General features: G+C 40.5%; 1 non-coding gene across 1 annotated transcript; it reads right to left on the bottom strand.

Moving 5' to 3' along the window:
* Positions 1 to 740: 740 nt before the first annotated feature.
* Positions 741 to 847, bottom strand: LOC130841156 (U6 spliceosomal RNA). The gene has a single exon (XR_009050192.1). It is a non-coding gene; the product is annotated as a U6 spliceosomal RNA (small nuclear RNA).
* Positions 848 to 10,892: the final 10,045 nt, after the last annotated feature.

Here is a 10,892-nt window from a genome sequence, read left to right as displayed (position 1 = left end):
GAGGAAATGAGTGTGTAGAAAGAGACTAACAAAACAGAGAAGCAGAGAGAAGTGGAGATAAGATGCTTCATAACTCGAAAGAGGGGAACAAAGAGAGTGATTGTCTGACCAATTTCCTGCCAGTACTCCCAGCCCAGGTGTGACTTCTTGTAATTCATCTTCAAGGGATCTCACTGTGCAGAATAACCACCCCATTCCTTACTCAAGCGAGTTTCAGTGGATCCCTCTCCCTCTCATTCACTTTGTCTCTACTTGGAACACCTTTTCCTTTTCAGGCTGCCCTAAGCTCTTCCCCAAACACCCTTAGATTCTGCCTTGCCCCTGCCTGTGCTCTCCCCCAGAACTGAGTCTCACCTGCAACCCAGCCTGGCTTGCATCCTACCAGCCAGGGGCAGCACTTCTGGATCTAGTGCAGTCTAATACATACGGGTACAGTGCTCTTGAATTATGGCCAGTGATGTCCGGCAAGTATAAAATGCACATTGGATTTTTTTTTAATTTATTTATTATTTTTTGGGGGTACACCAAGTTCAATCATCTGTTTTTATACACATATCCCCATATTCCCTCCCTCCCTCGAGTCCCCCCCCACCCTCCCTCGAGTCCCCCCCACCCTCCCCGTCCCAGTCCTCCAAGGCATCTTCCATCCTCGAGTTGAACTCCCTTTGTTATACAACAACTTCCCACTGGCTATCTATTTTACAGTTGGTAATATATATATATGTCTGTGCCACTCTCTCAAAAATATGGAACGCTTCACGAATTTGCATGTCATCCTTGCGCAGGGGCCATGCTAATCTTCTCTGTATCGTTCCAATTTTAGTATATGTGCTGCCGAAGCGAGCACTGCACATTGGATTTTAAAAACTTAGTATGGGGAAAAAGAGAAGGCAAAATATCGTAATCTTTTTTATATTAATAACGTTGAAATGATAATATTTTGGATATATTAGATTAAATAAAGTCTTAATTTCCCCATTTCTTTTTACTTTTTCTAATATGATTACTGGAAAATTTGAAGCTACAAGTGTGACTCACTCCATATTCCTATTGAAGAGTAGTGATCTAGAGGATGGTGACCATCCCACCCATCTACCTCCTGAATGTTTGCGACCAACCAGCTGGATTCTCCGCCAGTGGGCTCTGTGGTCTGCCCAGCACTGGACTTTTCCTGCATCACTCTTTAGACCTTATCCTACCCACCCAGTTCTGCAACCAATTTCTATAACTAGGTCAGTTCAACAGCAACTATCTCACCCTAGTGAGTATGGGACGAACTTGTGCCAGCACCCTCCTTTTGCCCCTACTCCACCTACCGGGTTTGACTTAAATTGACTATCATATTTTGTGCCTAAGTCTTACGATTGGACAGATCTTATACAGCAAATTCATATGTCCAGTACAGAGATGGACTAGATGACCCCAGCTATGGGTTGAATTTTGTCCCCCCACCCCCATATATATTGCAGTCCTAAACTCCACCCCCTGTACCTGTGAATGTAATCTTATTTGGAAACAGGGTCTCTCATTAAGATGAGGCCATTAGAGTGAGTCCTAATTCAATATGACTGGTATCCTTAAAGAAGAGGAAAATGCTGTTTGAAGTCAGAGACACATAGAAACAATGCTGTGTAATGACAGAGACAGACACTGGACTGTGTAGTTACAAGCCAAGGAATGCCAACAATTGTTGGCCACCACCAAAAGCTAGGAAGAGGCAAGAAAGGGTTCTACCCGGAGTGTCAGAGAGAGCATGCATGCATGAGAGAGAGCATGCATGCATGCATGCAGAAAGAGAGCATGTATGCCTTGCTAATACCTTAATTTTGGACTTCTGGCCTTCAGAACTGCGGGAAAATAAATTTCTGTTGTTTTCCACCACCCAGTTTTTGATACTTTCTCACGAGAGCCCTAGGAAATTAAAGCAACCTCTCAATCCCTTCCAAACCCAATTATATTATATACAATAAAGGTAGAAGGCACACTGCATAACTGGTTTTCATCATTTGTTGCATTTACAATAGCGTGCTTTTTTTAAAAAATTAAAAATCCTGTACATCTAGGCCATTTTTATGCACCCATTTTCAAATGTCTTAAGGATACAGACTGCCCTATGATATTGTGAATTCTAAGTTAAAAGAGAATATAATTTGAAGGGATTGCATATTTTCCAAAGCCAATTCGGTGATTTAAGCATGGAAGTATTACAATGAAATGTTTGAAAAGTTATCTGTGCATGGTTTGCTGTAAGCTGATATCATGAAGCAACACATCTTTTCAGGATGAGGTAGCAGCCCCAGCCCCAGGGGAAAGGGAGCGGGCGCATCACTCAACGGCAACTACTTTGGACAACTGAGCAACCCAGGCAGGCTCGAAGAAAGAGTCATATCCAATCATCTTCAAAATAAAAACTGTAGTAGCTACAACATGATTCTCTAAGGGCGGGATGGGAGGAGATGTGGAAATATTTGTGTGATGCAGTCTTCATGGGTAATGCAGAGAATATGGGCCAGAATGAGATCAACGTGGCTCGTAAGCCAATGGGTCAATGTCAACCATTGCTTACAAACCTTCAATGGCTGCTCATTGCCTTTGGAATCCAATCCAAACAGCTTTAGTGGCATAAAAGGAATGCTCATGATATAAATATATAAATTTTTTAAAAGCAGAAAACAAGAATATATGTGAGGAATGATCCCAATTCCAATTTTTAAAGACATATACGTATGCGTTCATTCATTCAAAATGATATTTACTAAGCATATAGTAGCTGCTGAGCATGATTCCTAGAGCTTGTAAACTAGCCAAGGGAGACAACCAATGAGGAAACGTTATGTAAGACACAAAGAGTAAGAAGAGAATTACCTGTTGCTCTTGAGAATGCGTTTTCAGTGTTTAGGTCAAATCAGTCACAGTGATTCTCCAAAGTTTTACCTCTTTCCCACTAAACATAAACTAGGAATGACAGGCACTGCAGGGCCATATTGTGGCCCTCAATGGCTGATACTGTCTGGGAGAGGAGTCAACACAGAGGAAGAGGGGCCAAGGGATGGAGACAGTGGAATACAATCTTGATTATCCCATTGAGCCCCTGGATCCAGCCATTCCTAAAGCCACCACATGGTTTGGGTCAGGTTTTCAGTCACTTGGCCACAAGAATCTTAGCTGATACCTGCAGGGAAGCAGAATCTCTCGGGTAGAAGCTGCAATCCGCCTGGTTAATAGGGTCTCCAAGTGAATCATCATTGAGGAGGTGAAGAATTGGCTCCAAAACACAGGCCAGCAAACTTTTTCTGTAAGGGGCCAGAGAGTAAATACTTCAGGCTTTGCCAGCCATAGAGCCTCCTCTGCGACTATTCAACTCTGTTGTTGTAATGCAAGAACAGCGATGGGTGAATGGATGTAGCTGTGTCCTAATAAATCTTTATTTACAAAAGCAAGCAGTGGGCTAGATTTGGCCCACTCTCCATAGTACTAACCCCGGCTCTGTATCTAAGGCCATAAGTAAAGAGGACAGTATCAAACCTGGGATGGTCAGTAGAATTCAGGGAAGAGTTTTTCCAAGATCTATGAAATCTGAAACCATTTAATGATTGAGGGAAGGAAGCCAATACAAATTCTGACAAGAGCTAACATTTTTTGGGAATTTCCTGGTGGTCCAGTGGTGAGGACTCTGTGCTTCCCCTGCAGGGGCCACGGGTTCTATCCCTGGTGTGGGAACTAATACTCCGCATGCCACATGTCATGGCCAAAAAAAAAAAAATAGAGCTAATGCTTATTGAGGGCTCACTATGTGCCAAATGCTGCCCTAAAGGATATGTCACTTAGGATGCTTGGGTTAGCAAGAAACAGAAAACCTGACTCAAACTTAAATAATAGAGATTTATTATTTCATATAACAAGTAGCTCTGAGATAGGCTTGATTCCATAATTGGAGTTTCAGTGGTTTAGTGATACGTTCAAGGACCCCGGTTCTTTCCATCTCATGCCTCTGCCTTCCTCAGAGTTTTGGTTTTTCCTTCTAGAAACCATGACCACAAGATGGCTATGACAGTCCCAGGCCTCGTGTCCAGACCAAAGAATCTTTGAAAGAGGCAGATCATCCCTTTGCCATCTGCTTCCTAGGAGTGAGGAAATCTTTCCCAGAAGCCCCTCCACAGTAGCATCTTTCCCTCTCAGCTCTCATTGGTCAGAATTTGATCCTAGCCCACTCTTCATCAATGGTGAGCAGAATGGAATTTCCAAGATTTAGTTGAGACTAATCAGGAATCATTCCTGATCTAGGCTACGCAGAGAATTCAGAGGACAATTCAGAGGATGTATGAATACCTAACAAAATTAGGGTTCCATTAGGAAGGACATATGGAGGCCAGGAATGGATATTGGATGAGCAACCAAAGTGATATTATTAGGTGATATTCTTTTCCATGTTTTACAGATGAGAAAATATGGTTCAGCGAGAAGAAAGTGTTTTGCCCAAGGTCACACCACTAAAAAGTGGAAGAGACTGGATTCAGATCTGGGTCTGAAACTACAGCGCCCGAGACCTCCATCACCACACTAAAGAGCTATGGTAGAGCTGAGGATGTTAGGGAAGAACAGGATAGCTCCAAAGATTGTCTCAAAATCAAGTAACATTGAGCCAGTTTATTAAACTTGTGATGTAACCAGACCTTCCTTGCAGGGGGAACCATGTAACTCATGCGCAACTTTCACTGTGTAACAAACCATCTCGCAATTCAGCATGTAAAACTGCAGTCATTTATTTAGCTCACAATTACATGGGTCAGCACTTTGGACTGGGCTTCCAGGCTCAGCTGGACTCACTCATGCATGGTTAGTCAGCTGCTAGTTAGCTAGCAGATCCACTGAGGACTGGCTGGTCTAAGGTGGCCTCAGGTGGGAGGGCTTGCCTTTGTTCCATGTGGGCTCTCATCCTCCAGCAGGCTAGCCTGGGCTTGTTCACAGGGAGGCTGGGCAGAGGGCCAAGAGGGAGAGTGGAGCTATGTAAGGCCTATTGAGTCCTAGCTCGGCTCTAGGAAAAGTTACTTCTTGATGAGGGGCTGAGCTGAAAAAGTATTTTCTTTTCTCATTCCACAGAAAACTTAATGCTATAAACACTTCTGTGAAACAGTATGCCCCACTCCCATGTTTGTAGCTCAGGTGGTGATCAATAGGTTGGCCTATTTCATGGCCAATATCACTTAGGCTTCCAGAGGACAAGGACTCAACCAGAGCTGGCAGATGATGCCCAGCAGTGGGACATGGATTTAGTACAGAGATTTAGAAAAGTAGCACCGTGGTCAATGGATAGAGGCTGAGATAAGACAACACGGGGAGAGCATCTGAAAACCAAATATTTAAACCCAAAGACAAAATGACACCCAGTCTTGTGCCCCCACCAAAAGATGTTCCATATGCCAATCAAGAGACCAGAGGGACTTCCAGTGGTTAAGACTGCACACCCCCAATGCAGGGGGCGCAGGTTCAAGCCCTGGTCAGGGAACTAAGATCCCACATGCCGCGTTGCATGGCCAAAAAAAAAAAAAGTGCAGAGCTATATTTTTTTTACTATCCTGGTAGAATAAATATAAACTATACATTCATTCATCAAATATTTATTGTACCAAAACCTGTCAAACTTCAAATGAATGGATTTCTTAATTTTCAAGTTGCTGTTTTTAAAGATATTCTTCAAAATGATTTGTATTATCTTTATAGGAACCAAGAGGGTTTCCTTTCAATATCAGAATTAATTAAAACATTAAATTATGAAAATTTGCAAAATTATTAAAAAGTGGTGTAATCCATCTGAAAATATTGATACATCTTGTTTCTGAATTCATTCAGTACTATCATTAGCAGTTTAAATCTACAATTGTATGTAGGCATTTAAAACATTCTGGAGTTAATTTCCAAGGAAAGGCAGCGAGCACACGGATGTTGTTTTTCATCTTATGAAGCCATTCAGAAATCTGCAGTCTCGAGGTATGAACTTACACAGCATGAAGCTTGGCCCACAGCATTTCTGAAAGTGGAATTTGGCTCATGCGAATTCTCATAACAAAAGAAGAATTGCCAAAACTAGCAACTTTCTTCAACTACAGGTGAAATAATATTCTTACAGAGTAAATTCTCACACTGCGAAACCATACAGCGTCAGTTCGCTAAACATCCTCTAGAAGAGTTTTCCATAGAACTGAAGCCATGAAAAGCGATTCAGCCAGTGGAGACCACGGAGGGAATTGCTCTCCTGCAATATCATGCAGGAGACACGAGAAAGAACTCTGAGTAAACCAAAGTGAAGCCTGCCTACTCTTGTGGCAGAGCAGCCTGAAAGGAGAGGTTCTGTTGGCTTGAGTTACCTCAACTTTTATAGGTGGGAGTAGAGGTATGGGTATAGAAAATGTCAATGAATATGAATATAAAAATACATAGAAAATAACAACCAGAGCTACCTCCTGTATTGTTGAACGTTCGTGGTGAATTTTCTTGTTGGAAATAGCTATTTCGAATGTCTTTTCTTATTATGTTATACCTAAGTAATGTATAATATACACGAGTAACACAATGCCATATTGGCCATTAAAAACACCAAGTAGGTAAACAATATTAACACACTGAAATGTATATTTGTGATAAAGTTAAGTTTAAAAAATATTTAAGAACACTGAGTTAATCATCACCAAGTAGTACATCTTAACAAAGAAGTTGAGAACACATGACCTAGTGAGTGATTCTGTTTAGAATAAAAACTTTATATCCCAGCAAGAAATTATAAACTATCTTAACATTGAACCATAGAGGGTCAGTTAAATAAATTATGGTCCGTCCATATTATGAAATACATTCAGCCATTCAAATGATATTGTAGGGACTTCCCTGGTGGTCCAAGGGTTAAGACTCTGCACTCTCTATGCAGGGGGCCTGGGATCCAACCCGGTCGGGAAACTGGATGCCACATGCCACAACTAAAAAGATCCTGCACACAGCAATGAAGATCCTGCATGCAGCAGCTAAGACCCGTCGCAGCCAAGTAAGTAAGTAAATAAATAAATAAATATTTTTAAAAAATAATAATATTGTAGAAATATATTTTAAAAATATAAGATACATAGCATCATATAATGCGTAAGTATTAAATATTATTAATATGTATATTTCTTTACGTGGGAAAATGCTTCCAACATGCTGTCAAACAAAAAAACCTTTATAATACGTATTACTGTATAAATTTATTAACAACAGCAAAATACACATGCAGACTTAAACATCTTAAAAGAAACGTATCTAAATGTAACAAGAAGTCATTTCTAGATAATGGGATTTCTATTTCTCCTTCTTTTGTATATTTATATTTTCCACTTTTTTCTGTAATGAACATCTATCACTCATGTAATAAAACAGTTTAAAATATTGGCTTTTTAGTAAGATAAAAACATGCAGGGACTTCCCTGGTGGTCTGGTAGTTAAGACTCCATGCTCCCAATGCAGGGGGCAGGGGTCCAATCCCTGGTCAGGGAACTAAGATCCCACACCATGCACAGCGCGGCCAAAAAAAAATAAAAGCAAAAAAAAAAAAAAATGACATACACCAAACAATGACATGCATCAACTAGGTGACAGCATTATATGGGATTTTTATTTTCCTCTTTAACTTTGATGTCGTCTGAATTTTCCATGAAAAGTACATATTAAAATCATATTGCATGTGTTAGTAACATTACATACTACTAATACAAATTATTTCACCCCATACTGGGTAAATGGACAGGGGAACGGAAATGGTTAGTTAGGAGAAATTTTACTTCAATAAACTAAAAATAAAAACTTCTGCATTATCATCAATTGCTATAGATTCCTTCTTCAGAAATGCGATTGTTAGAGGCATGATGCCTAAATGAAGCCAATAACGGTTTACAGTAATTTGCAAATACCGGCAACACCTTTGTATTGGTCCAAATGGTGGTGGGCTTCCCTGACTCAACATCGCCCCCTTCCTGTGGTCATAGCATTTTTCTCTGAGACCAGGACAGCCCCATGCCAAATTCAAGGGAGAAAACTGGAGCTTAACAGGGATCCCTTGGGGCACTTGGATTCAGAGTCAGTTGCTCAGGTAAAAGCTAGGGGAGATGGGAACCAACAACAGCTCCTGTGGAAATGACTTCAGGCTCTTAGCTGACAGTGGGCTCAGCATGAGTCATTCCAGTGTCATGGGCACTTAGCTGAATTCACAGCAGGATTCCATTGGGGATGAAGGTCAGGATGGTCACCCTCCACATGCAGCCCATCAGCCTACACACCATAAGCAATGCTTTCAGTTCTGGGTGCTATACTGTAAAAAGGACAAGGAAGAAAGGAATCAAGATGCTGAGGGACTTCAAGCCACATCCCACGCAGAATGAAAAGCTGAGAAAGAAAACTCAGAGGAACACATCAGCTGCCTTAAAATAACCGATAAGAGATCACGTTCAGGTGAATTAAACTTCTTCCACATGGCTTTGCAGGGAGGAGCCATGACCAGTCTGGTGGAGTTGGGATTAGAATTCTATTGAGACAGACCTTGAGACAGGAGAAAGGCTTTTTGAGTCATTTGAATTGGCAGAAGGTACAACAGCTTTGAACCTGTTCCTCCATTTGTGGTCTGCAGAACCACAGCGTGGACCTCAGGACAAGCCCATTAGAAAAAAGTACTGGGTCTCAGCCCAGACATACTGAACTAAAACCTGCAGTTCAAAAGATGCCCAGGGACTCAAATGCACATTCAGGGTGGGCCACTGGTCTGGACTGCCCATCTGGGGAGGGGATAAGTGACCTGCTGCTCTGGAGAGAAATCAGAGGCTGGGCTACCCTCATTCAGGAGACTGTGCAGAACTTAAAAACTGGAGGACTATCTGAGAAAGATTTAGGAATAAGAATGTTCATGGAAGCAGAGCTTGAATTAGGAAAAGAAAATCAAAATCTGGTAAAAGGGACTTCCCTGGTGGCGCAGTGGTTAAGAATCTGCCTGCCAATGCAGGGGACACTGATTCGATCCCTGGTCTGGGAAGATCCCACATGCCAAGGAGCAGCTAAGCCCGTGTGCCACAACTATTGAGCCTGTGCTCGAGAGCCTGAGAGCCACAACTACTGAAGCTCGTGCACCTAGAGCCCGTGCTCCGCAACTAGAGAAGCTACCGCAATGGGAAGCCCGCGCACCACAATGAAGAGTAGCCCGCAATCGCCACAACTAGAGAAATAGCTCGTGCACAGCAACGAAGACCCAACACAGCCAGTTAATTAGTTAATTAATTATATTTTTTAAAAGTGGCTATACAGTATTTTATCCTGTAAATATACTTCATTTATTACCCATTCCAATAGTTATGAATATTTAGGTTGTTTCCAATTTTTTACTAGTTTACATCTATAAAGAATACTCTTGCTCATAACTCCCTGGTTATTTTATTAGAATGAGTCCTAGAATTGAGATTACCTTGAGGTCAAAGGGCATGAACTCTTTCTAGGTACAGCCTTTTTTTTCAGAAAAATGAGACTCTCTCACTGCATGCCCACCAGGCTTCCTTTTCCTAAAAGATAACAGTATGGACTGGCAAGTTCTCTAGACTCAGAGATTTTCTTGGAATTGTTTTTCTTTAATGACATACATATTCAGTTTCTTCCATACCTGTTTGCTTATTCTAACACACTACTTTTCTTGGATCAGTTATGGTCATTTACAGTTCTGAAAAATTTTCCACTTCATCAAGAATTGCAGATTTACTAGAATTGAGTTAAACATCATATGTTTTCATGTTTAAGGGGTTTCTTCCCATCTGATGTTATAGTCTCTTCCTCATTTCTAATTCTAGTTATTGTGGGGGTTCCCCTCCCCCTTTTTGGTCTACTTAGATCATCAGATTGTTTTAATATTTCAAAGAATCAGCTCTTCAATTTGTTTATTAATTCAACCTTATTTCTGATTCATTAACTTTTATTATTTCCTTCAGAGAATAACTTCCCAAGCCTAAAAACAACAAAAGTGACTACAAAAGGAAAAATTATGAATTTAACTCTATAAAATTATTTTTAAAACTTATGCAGGCCCAAGAAAAATTAACAGAAAAGTAAAAGAAACAGACTGCACTCTGTTCCCACATGTGACTAGGAAAGTTTTAATATTTTTATTATGCAGATAAATTCACAAGAAAAAAATCCCAAGAACCCAAAAGAGTAGTGGACAAAGTACTTGCACATATAGTTCACAGAAAAATGTTTAATATTCAAAAAATTTTAAACATTATTCAAATGTTAAAATATGTATAATTAATTGAATCAGGAAATATCACAAAAAAGAATAACCTTATGTTAGTCACAGTTTCATAGAACTCATTGCCTTTTTTAATAATAGCCTTATCGAGGTATAATTCACTTACCATGCAATTCATCCTTTTAAAGTGTACAATCCAGTGGTTTTTAGTGTATTCACAGAGTTGTACAACCATCACTATCTAATTTTAGAACATTTTCATCACCCCGGAAAGAAACACTGAATCCACTAAAAGCCACTCCCCCCCCCCCCCCAGCAGTAGACAACCATGAAATCTACTTTCTGCCTTTTTATATTTGCTTATTATGGACATTTCAAATAAATGGATTTACAATAAGCGGTCTTTTGTGACTGGCTTCTTTTACTCACTATACTGTTCTCAAAGTTCATCCATGTCATAGCATGTATCAGCATTTCAACCCTTCTCACAGACGAATGACATTCTATTGTATGACGAGATCTCATTTTTGTCATTCACCACTGCCCTATTCATCATGGCCATTTGGGATGTTTCTACTCTTTGGTGATTATGAACTTTCGTGTACAAGTCTTACTGTGGAAGGACTCTGTCTTTTACACAGCT

The sequence above is a fragment of the Hippopotamus amphibius genome, chromosome 17, assembly GCF_030028045.1.
Source record: "Hippopotamus amphibius kiboko isolate mHipAmp2 chromosome 17, mHipAmp2.hap2, whole genome shotgun sequence".
Classification (NCBI taxonomy): Eukaryota; Metazoa; Chordata; class Mammalia; order Artiodactyla; family Hippopotamidae; genus Hippopotamus; species Hippopotamus amphibius.
The sequence above is the reverse complement of the archived record's forward strand: the minus strand, read 5'-3'. Positions and strand labels throughout refer to the sequence as shown.